Raw genomic sequence first — 8962 nt, 5'->3', positions numbered from 1 at the left:
GGGGGCAGCGGGAGCAACCTGCATCTCCATGCCCAGCCAGAGTTCCAGGGTGATTGCAGGTAGGTCCTGGTGGGGGGGCAGCGGGAGCAACTTGCATCCCCATGCCCAGCCAGAGTTCCAGGGTGATTGCAGGTAGGTCCCGGTGGGGTGGAAGGGGGTCAGCGGGAGCAAACTGCATCCCCATGCCCAGCCAGAGTTCCAGGGTGATTGCAGGTAGGTCCCGGTGGGGGGGCAGCGGGAGCAACCTGCATCCCCATGCCCAGCCAGAGTTCCAGGGTGATTGCAGGTAGGTCCCGGTGGGGGGGCAGCGGGAGCAACCTGCATCCCCATGCCCAGCCAGAGTTCCAGGCTGATTGCAGGTAGGTCCTGGTGGGGGGGCAGCGGGAGCAACTTGCATCCCCATGCCCAGCCAGAGTTCCAGGGTGATTGCAGGTAGGTCCCGGTGGGGTGGAAGGGGGTCAGCGGGAGCAAACTGCATCCCCATGCCCAGCCAGAGTTCCAGGGTGATTGCAGGTAGGTCCCGGTGGGGGGGCAGCGGGAGCAACCTGCATCCCCATGCCCAGCCAGAGTTCCAGGGTGATTGCAGGTAGGTCCTGGTGGGGGGGCAGCGGGAGCAACTTGCATCCCCATGCCCAGCCAGAGTTCCAGGGTGATTGCAGGTAGGTCCTGGTGGGGGGCAGCGGGAGCAACTTGCATCCCCATGCCCAGCCAGAGTTCCAGAGTGATTGCAGGTAGGTCCCGGTGGGGGGGGGGGGGGGGGGGCAGCGGGAGCAACCTGCATCCCCATGCCCAGCCAGAGTTCCAGGGTGATTGCTGTTGGGTCCGGTGGGGTGGAAGGGGGTCAGCGGGAGCAAACTGCATCCCCATGCCCAGCCAGAGTTCCAGGGTGATTGCAGGTAGGTCCCGGTGGGGTGGAAGGGGGTCAGCGGGAGCAAACTGCATCCCCATGCCCAGCCAGAGTTCCAGGGTGATTGCAGGTAGGTCCCGGTGGGGGGGCAGCGGGAGCAACCTGCATCCCCATGCCCAGCCAGAGTTCCAGGGTGATTGCAGGTAGGTCCCGGTGGGGGGGCAGCGGGAGCAACTTGCATCCCCATGCCCAGCCAGAGTTCCAGGGTGATTGCAGGTAGGTCCCGGTGGGGTGGAAGGGGGTCAGCGGGAGCAAACTGCATCCCCATGCCCAGCCAGAGTTCCAGGGTGATTGCAGGTAGGTCCCGGTGGGGGGGCAGCGGGAGCAACCTGCATCCCCATGCCCAGCCAGAGTTCCAGGGTGATTGCAGGTAGGTCCCGGTGGGGGGGCAGCGGGAGCAACCTGCATCCCCATGCCCAGCCAGAGTTCCAGGCTGATTGCAGGTAGGTCCTGGTGGGGGGGCAGCGGGAGCAACTTGCATCCCCATGCCCAGCCAGAGTTCCAGGGTGATTGCAGGTAGGTCCCGGTGGGGTGGAAGGGGGTCAGCGGGAGCAAACTGCATCCCCATGCCCAGCCAGAGTTCCAGGGTGATTGCAGGTAGGTCCCGGTGGGGGGGCAGCGGGAGCAACCTGCATCCCCATGCCCAGCCAGAGTTCCAGGGTGATTGCAGGTAGGTCCTGGTGGGGGGGCAGCGGGAGCAACTTGCATCCCCATGCCCAGCCAGAGTTCCAGGGTGATTGCAGGTAGGTCCTGGTGGGGGGCAGCGGGAGCAACTTGCATCCCCATGCCCAGCCAGAGTTCCAGAGTGATTGCAGGTAGGTCCCGGTGGGGGGGGGGGGGGGGGGGCAGCGGGAGCAACCTGCATCCCCATGCCCAGCCAGAGTTCCAGGGTGATTGCTGTTGGGTCCGGTGGGGTGGAAGGGGGTCAGCGGGAGCAAACTGCATCCCCATGCCCAGCCAGAGTTCCAGGGTGATTGCAGGTAGGTCCTGGTGGGGGGGCAGCGGGAGCAACTTGCATCCCCATGCCCAGCCAGAGTTCCAGGTTGATTGCTGGTAGGTCCCGGTGGGGTGGAAGGGGGTCAGCGGGAGCAAACTGCATCCCCATGCCCAGCCAGAGTTCCAGGGTGATTGCAGGTAGGTCCCGGTGGGGGGGCAGCGGGAGCAACCTGCATCCCCATGCCCAGCCAGAGTTCCAGGCTGATTGCTGGTAGGTCCTGGTGGGGGGGCAGCGGGAGCAACTTGCATCCCCATGCCCAGCCAGAGTTCCAGGGTGATTGCAGGTAGGTCCTGGTGGGGGGCAGCGGGAGCAACTTGCATTCCCATGCCCAGCCAGAGTTCCAGGGTGATTGCAGGTAGGTCCTGGTGGGGGGCAGCGGGAGCAACTTGCATCCCCATGCCCAGCCAGAGTTCCAGGGTGATTGCTGGTAGGTCCCGGTGGGGGGGCAGCGGGAGCAACCTGCATCTCCATGCCCAGCCAGAGTTCCAGAGTGATTGCAGGTAGGTCCCGGTGGGGGGGCAGCGGGAGAAACTTGCATCCCCATGCCCAGCCAGAGTTCCAGGGTGATTGCAGGTAGGTCCCGGTGGGGTGGAAGGGGGTCAGCGGGAGCAAACTGCATCCCCATGCCCAGCCAGAGTTCCAGGGTGATTGCTGGTAGGTCCCGGTGGGGTGGAAAGGGGGTCAGCGGGAGCAAACTGCATCCCCATGCCCAGCCAGAGTTCCAGGGTGATTGCAGGTAGGTCCCGGTGGGGGGGCAGCAGGAGCAACTTGCATCCCCATGCCCGGCCAGAGTTCCAGGGCCAGAGTGTGACGGCAGGCAGCATAGGCCGGGGCAAAGTTCCAAGGCGGCGTGGAGAGGACTAGGCCACAAGATAAGGGGATCCTTTCGTGAACAAACAGCAGTGAAAATACAAAGGCCCAAATGTCAAAGAATGGCATTTGTGCTACTGAAAGTGAAACATTTAAAATCAAGTGAAAGTGGGGTATGTTCACAAATGTCAGAGGCGGTGATGAGCAGCAGAGGCAGGCCGGGGCAGAGTTCCAGGGCTAGGAGTGTGACGGCAGGCAGCGTAGGCCGGGGCAGAGTTCCAGGGCGGTGGGGAGAGGACTAGGCCTCGAGATATGGAGATCCATTTGGTGACCAAGCAGCAGTGAAAATAGAAAGGCCCAAATGTCAAAGAATGACATTTCTGCTACTGAAAGTGAAACATTTGAAAGTGAAACATTTAAAATCAAGTTAAAGTGGGGTTTGTTCACAAATGTCAGAGGCGGTGGTGAACAGCAGGGGCAGGCCGGGGCAGAGTTCCAGGGCCAGGAGTGTGATGGCAGGCAGCGTAGGCCGGGGCAGAGTTCCAGGGCGGTGGGGAGAGGACTAGGCCTCAATTTAAGGAGATCCATTTGTTGACCAAGCAGCAGTGCAAATAAAAAGGCCCGAATGTCAAAGAATGACATTTCTGATACTGAAAGTGAACCATTTAAAATCAAGTTAAAGTGGGGTATGTTCACAAATGTCAGAGGCGGTGGTGAACAGCAGGGGCAGGCCGGGACAGAGTTCCAGGGCCAGAGTGTGACGGCAGGCAGTGTAGGCCGGGGCAGAGTTCCAGGGCGGTGGGGAGAGGACTAGGCCTCAATTTAAGGAGATCCATTTGTTGACCAAGCAGCAGTGCAAATAAAAAGGCCCAAATGTCAAAGAATGACATTTCTGATACTGAAAGTGAACCATTTAAAATCAAGTTAAAGTGGGGTATGTTCAAAAATGTCAGAGGCGGTGGTGAACAGCAAAGGCAGGCCGGGGCAGAGTTCCAGGGCCAGAGTGTGACGGCAGGCAGTGTAGGCCGGGGCAGAGTTCCAGGGCGGTGGGTGAGAGGACTAGGCCTCAATCCAAGGGGATCCATTTGGTGACCAAGCAGCAGTGAAAATGAAAAGGCCCAAATGTCAAAGAATGCCATTTCTGCAACTGAAAGTGAAACATTTGAAAGTGACACATTTAAAATCAAGTTAAAGTGGGGTATGTTCAAAAATGTCAGAGGCGGTAGTGAACAGCAGAGGTAGGCCGGGGCAGAGTTCCAGGGCCAGGGGTGTCACGGCAGGCAGCGTAGGCCGGGGAAGAGTTCCAGGGCGGTGGGGAGAGGACTAGGCCTCAATCCAAGGGGATCCATTTGGTGACCAAGCAGCAGTGAAAATGAAAAGGCCCAAATGTCAAAGAATGCCATTTCTGCAACTGAAAGTGAAACATTTGAAAGTGACACATTTAAAATCAAGTTAAAGTGGGGTATGTTCAAAAATGTCAGAGGCGGTAGTGAACAGCAGAGGTAGGCCGGGGCAGAGTTCCAGGGCCAGGGGTGTCACGGCAGGCAGCGTAGGCCTGCGCAGAGTTCCAGGGCGGTGGGGAGAGGACTAGGCCTCAATCCAAGGAGATCCATTTGGTGACCAAGCAGCAGTGAAAATAAAAAGGCCCAAATGTCAAAGAATGACATTTCTGCTACTGAAAGTGAAACATTTGAAAGTGAAACATTTAAAATCAAGTTAAAGTGGGGTATGTTCAAAAATGTCAGAGGCGGTAGTGAACAGCAGAGGTAGGCCGGGGCAGAGTTCCAGGGCCAGGGGTGTCACGGCAGGCAGCGTAGGTCGGGGAAGAGTTCCAGGGCGGTGGGGAGAGGACTAGGCCTCAATCCAAGGGGATCCATTTGGTGACCAAGCAGCAGTGAAAATGAAAAGGCCCAAATGTCAAAGAATGCCATTTCTGCAACTGAAAGTGAAACATTTGAAAGTGACACATTTAAAATCAAGTTAAAGTGGGGTATGTTCAAAAATGTCAGAGGCGGTAGTGAACAGCAGAGGTAGGCCGGGGCAGAGTTCCAGGGCCAGGGGTGTCACGGCAGGCAGCGTAGGCCGGGGAAGAGTTCCAGGGCGGTGGGGAGAGGACTAGGCCTCAATCCAAGGGGATCCATTTGGTGACCAAGCAGCAGTGAAAATGAAAAGGCCCAAATGTCAAAGAATGCCATTTCTGCAACTGAAAGTGAAACATTTGAAAGTGACACATTTAAAATCAAGTTAAAGTGGGGTATGTTCAAAAATGTCAGAGGCGGTAGTGAACAGCAGAGGCAGGCCGGGGCAGAGTTCCAGGGCTAGGAGTGTGACGGCAGGCAGCGTAGGCCGGGGCAGAGTTCCAGGGCGGTGGGGAGAGGACTAGGCCTCGAGATATGGAGATCCATTTGGTGACCAAGCAGCAGTGAAAATAGAAAGGCCCAAATGTCAAAGAATGACATTTCTGCTACTGAAAGTGAAACATTTGAAAGTGAAACATTTAAAATCAAGTTAAAGTGGGGTTTGTTCACAAATGTCAGAGGCGGTGGTGAACAGCAGGGGCAGGCCGGGGCAGAGTTCCAGGGCCAGGAGTGTGATGGCAGGCAGCGTAGGCCGGGGCGGAGTTCCAGGGCGGTGGGGAGAGGACTAGGCCTCAATTTAAGGAGATCCATTTGTTGACCAAGCAGCAGTGCAAATAAAAAGGCCCGAATGTCAAAGAATGACATTTCTGATACTGAAAGTGAACCATTTAAAATCAAGTTAAAGTGGGGTATGTTCACAAATGTCAGAGGCGGTGGTGAACAGCAGGGGCAGGCCGGGACAGAGTTCCAGGGCCAGAGTGTGACGGCAGGCAGTGTAGGCCGGGGCAGAGTTCCAGGGCGGTGGGGAGAGGACTAGGCCTCAATTTAAGGAGATCCATTTGTTGACCAAGCAGCAGTGCAAATAAAAAGGCCCAAATGTCAAAGAATGACATTTCTGATACTGAAAGTGAACCATTTAAAATCAAGTTAAAGTGGGGTATGTTCAAAAATGTCAGAGGCGGTGGTGAGCAGCAGAGGCAGGCCGGGGCAGAGTTCCAGGGCCAGGGGTGTGACGGCAGGCAGCGTAGGCCGGGGCAGAGTTCCAGGGCGGTGGGGAGAGGACTAGGCCTCGACATAAGGAGATCCATTTGGTGACCAAACAGCAGTGAAAATAAATAGGCCCAAATGTCAAAGAATGACATTTCTGCTACTGAAAGTGAAACATTTAAAATCAAGTTAAAGTGGGGTATGTTCACAAATGTCAGAGGCGGTGGTGAACAGCAGGGGCAGGCCGGGGCAGAGTTCCAGGGCCAGGGTGTGACGGCAGGCAGCGTAGGCCGGGGCAGAGTTCCAGGGCGGTGGGTGAGAGGACTAGGCCTCAATCCAAGGAGATCCATTTGGTGACCAAGCAGCAGTGGGAAAATAAAAAGGCCCAAATGTCAAAGAATGACATTTCTGCTACTGAAAGTGAAACATTTGAAAGTGAACCATTTAAAATCTAGTTAAAGTGGGGTATGTTCAAAAATGTCAGAGTCGGTGGTGAGCAGCAGAGGCAGGCCGGGGCAGAGTTCCAGGGCTAGGAGTGTGACGGCAGGCAGCGTAGGCCGGGGCAGAGTTCCAGGGCGGTGGGGAGAGGACTAGGCCTCAATCTAAGGAGATCCATTTGGTGACCAAACAGCAGTGAAAATAAAAAGGCCCAAATGTCAAAGAATGACATTTCTGCTACTGAAAGTGAAACATTTGAAAGTGAACCATTTAAAATCAAGTTAAAGTGGGGTATGTTCAAAAATGTCAGAGGTGGTGGTGAGCAGCAGAGGCAGGCCGGGGCAGAGTTCCAGGTGCCTGGAGTGTGAAGGCAGCACAGGCCGGGGCAGAGTTCCAGGGCCAGAGTGTGTGACGGCAGGCAGCGTAGGCCGGGGCAGAGTTCCAGGGCGGTGGGGAGAGGACTAGGCCTCAATCCAAGGAGATCCATTTGGTGACCAAGCAGCAGTGAAAATAAAAAGGCCCAAATGTCAAAGAATGACATTTCTGCTACTGAAAGTGAAACATTTGAAAGTGAACCATTTAAAATCAAGTTAAAGTGGGGTATGTTCAAAAATGTCAGAGGTGGTGGTGAGCAGCAGAGGCAGGCCGGGGCAGAGTTCCAGGGCTAGGAGTGTGACGGCAGGCAGCGTAGGCCGGGGCAGAGTTCCAGGGCGGTGGGGAGAGGACTAGGCCTCAATCTAAGGAGATCCATTTGGTGACCAAACAGCAGTGAAAATAAAAAGGCCCAAATGTCAAAGAATGACATTTCTGATACTGAAAGTGAAACATTTGAAAGTGAACCATTTAAAATCAAGTTAAAGTGGGGTATGTTCAAAAATGTCAGAGGCGGTGGTGAGCAGCAGAGGCAGGCCGGGACACAGTTCCAGGGCAAGGGGTGTGACGGCAGGCAGCGTAGGCCGGGGCAGAGTTCCAGGGCGGTGGGGAGAGGACTAGGCCTCAATCCAAGGAGATCCATTTGGTGACCAAGCAGCAGTGAAAATGAAAAGGCCCAAATGTCAAAGAATGCCATTTCTGCAACTGAAAGTGAAACATTTGAAAGTGACACATTTAAAATCAAGTTAAAGTGGGGTATGTTCAAAAATGTCAGAGGCGGTGGTGAACAGCAAAGGCAGGCCGGGGCAGAGTTCCAGGGCCAGGGGTGTGACGGCAGGCAGCGTAGGCCGGGGCAGAGTTCCAGGGCGGTGGGGAGAGGACTAGGCCTCGACATAAGGAGATCCATTTGGTGACCAAACAGCAGTGAAAATAAATAGGCCCAAATGTCAAAGAATGACATTTCTGCTACTGAAAGTGAAACATTTAAAATCAAGTTAAAGTGGGGTATGTTCACAAATGTCAGAGGCGGTGGTGAACAGCAGGGGCAGGCTGGGGCAGAGTTCCAGGGCCAGGAGTGTGATGGCAGCACAGGCCGGGGCAGTGTTCCAGGGCCAGAGTGTGACGGCAGGCAGCGTAGGCCGGGGCAGAGTTCCAGGGCGGTGGGGAGAGGACTAGGCCTCAATCCAAGGAGATCCATTTGGTGACCAAACAGCAGTGAAAATAAAAAGGCCCAAGTGTCAAAGAATGACATTTCTGATACTGAAAGTGAACCATTTAAAATCAGGTTAAAGTGGGGTATGTTCACAAATGTCAGAGGCGGTGGTGAACAGCAGGGGCAGGCCGGGACAGAGTTCCAGGGCCAGAGTGTGACGGCAGGCAGTGTAGGCCGGGGCAGAGTTCCAGGGCGGTGGGTGAGAGGACTAGGCCTCAATCCAAGGAGATCCATTTGGTGACCAAACAGCAGTGAAAATAAAAAGGCCCAAGTGTCAAAGAATGACATTTCTGCTACTGAAAGTGAAACATTTGAAAGTGAACCATTTAAAATCAAGTTAAAGTGGGGTATGTTCACAAATGTCAGAGGCGGTGGTGAACAGCAAAGGCAGGCCGGGGCAGAGTTCCAGGGCCAGAGTGTGACGGCAGGCAGTGTAGGCCGGGGCAGAGTTCCAGGGCGGTGGGTGAGAGGACTAGGCCTCAATCCAAGGGGATCCATTTGGTGACCAAGCAGCAGTGAAAATGAAAAGGCCCAAATGTCAAAGAATGCCATTTCTGCAACTGAAAGTGAAACATTTGAAAGTGACACATTTAAAATCAAGTTAAAGTGGGGTATGTTCAAAAATGTCAGAGGCGGTAGTGAACAGCAGAGGTAGGCCGGGGCAGAGTTCCAGGGCCAGGGGTGTCACGGCAGGCAGCGTAGGCCGGGGAAGAGTTCCAGGGCGGTGGGGAGAGGACTAGGCCTCAATCCAAGGGGATCCATTTGGTGACCAAGCAGCAGTGAAAATGAAAAGGCCCAAATGTCAAAGAATGCCATTTCTGCAACTGAAAGTGAAACATTTGAAAGTGACACATTTAAAATCAAGTTAAAGTGGGGTATGTTCAAAAATGTCAGAGGCGGTAGTGAACAGCAGAGGTAGGCCGGGGCAGAGTTCCAGGGCCAGGGGTGTCACGGCAGGCAGCGTAGGCCTGCGCAGAGTTCCAGGGCGGTGGGGAGAGGACTAGGCCTCAATCCAAGGAGATCCATTTGGTGACCAAGCAGCAGTGAAAATAAAAAGGCCCAAATGTCAAAGAATGACATTTCTGCTACTGAAAGTGAAACATTTGAAAGTGAAACATTTAAAATCAAGTTAAAGTGGGGTATGTTCAAAAATGTCAGAG

This window comes from Rhinoderma darwinii, unplaced genomic scaffold, assembly GCF_050947455.1.
Source record: "Rhinoderma darwinii isolate aRhiDar2 unplaced genomic scaffold, aRhiDar2.hap1 Scaffold_3991, whole genome shotgun sequence".
Lineage (NCBI taxonomy): Eukaryota > Metazoa > Chordata > Amphibia > Anura > Rhinodermatidae > Rhinoderma > Rhinoderma darwinii.
This window is presented reverse-complemented; position numbering follows the sequence as displayed.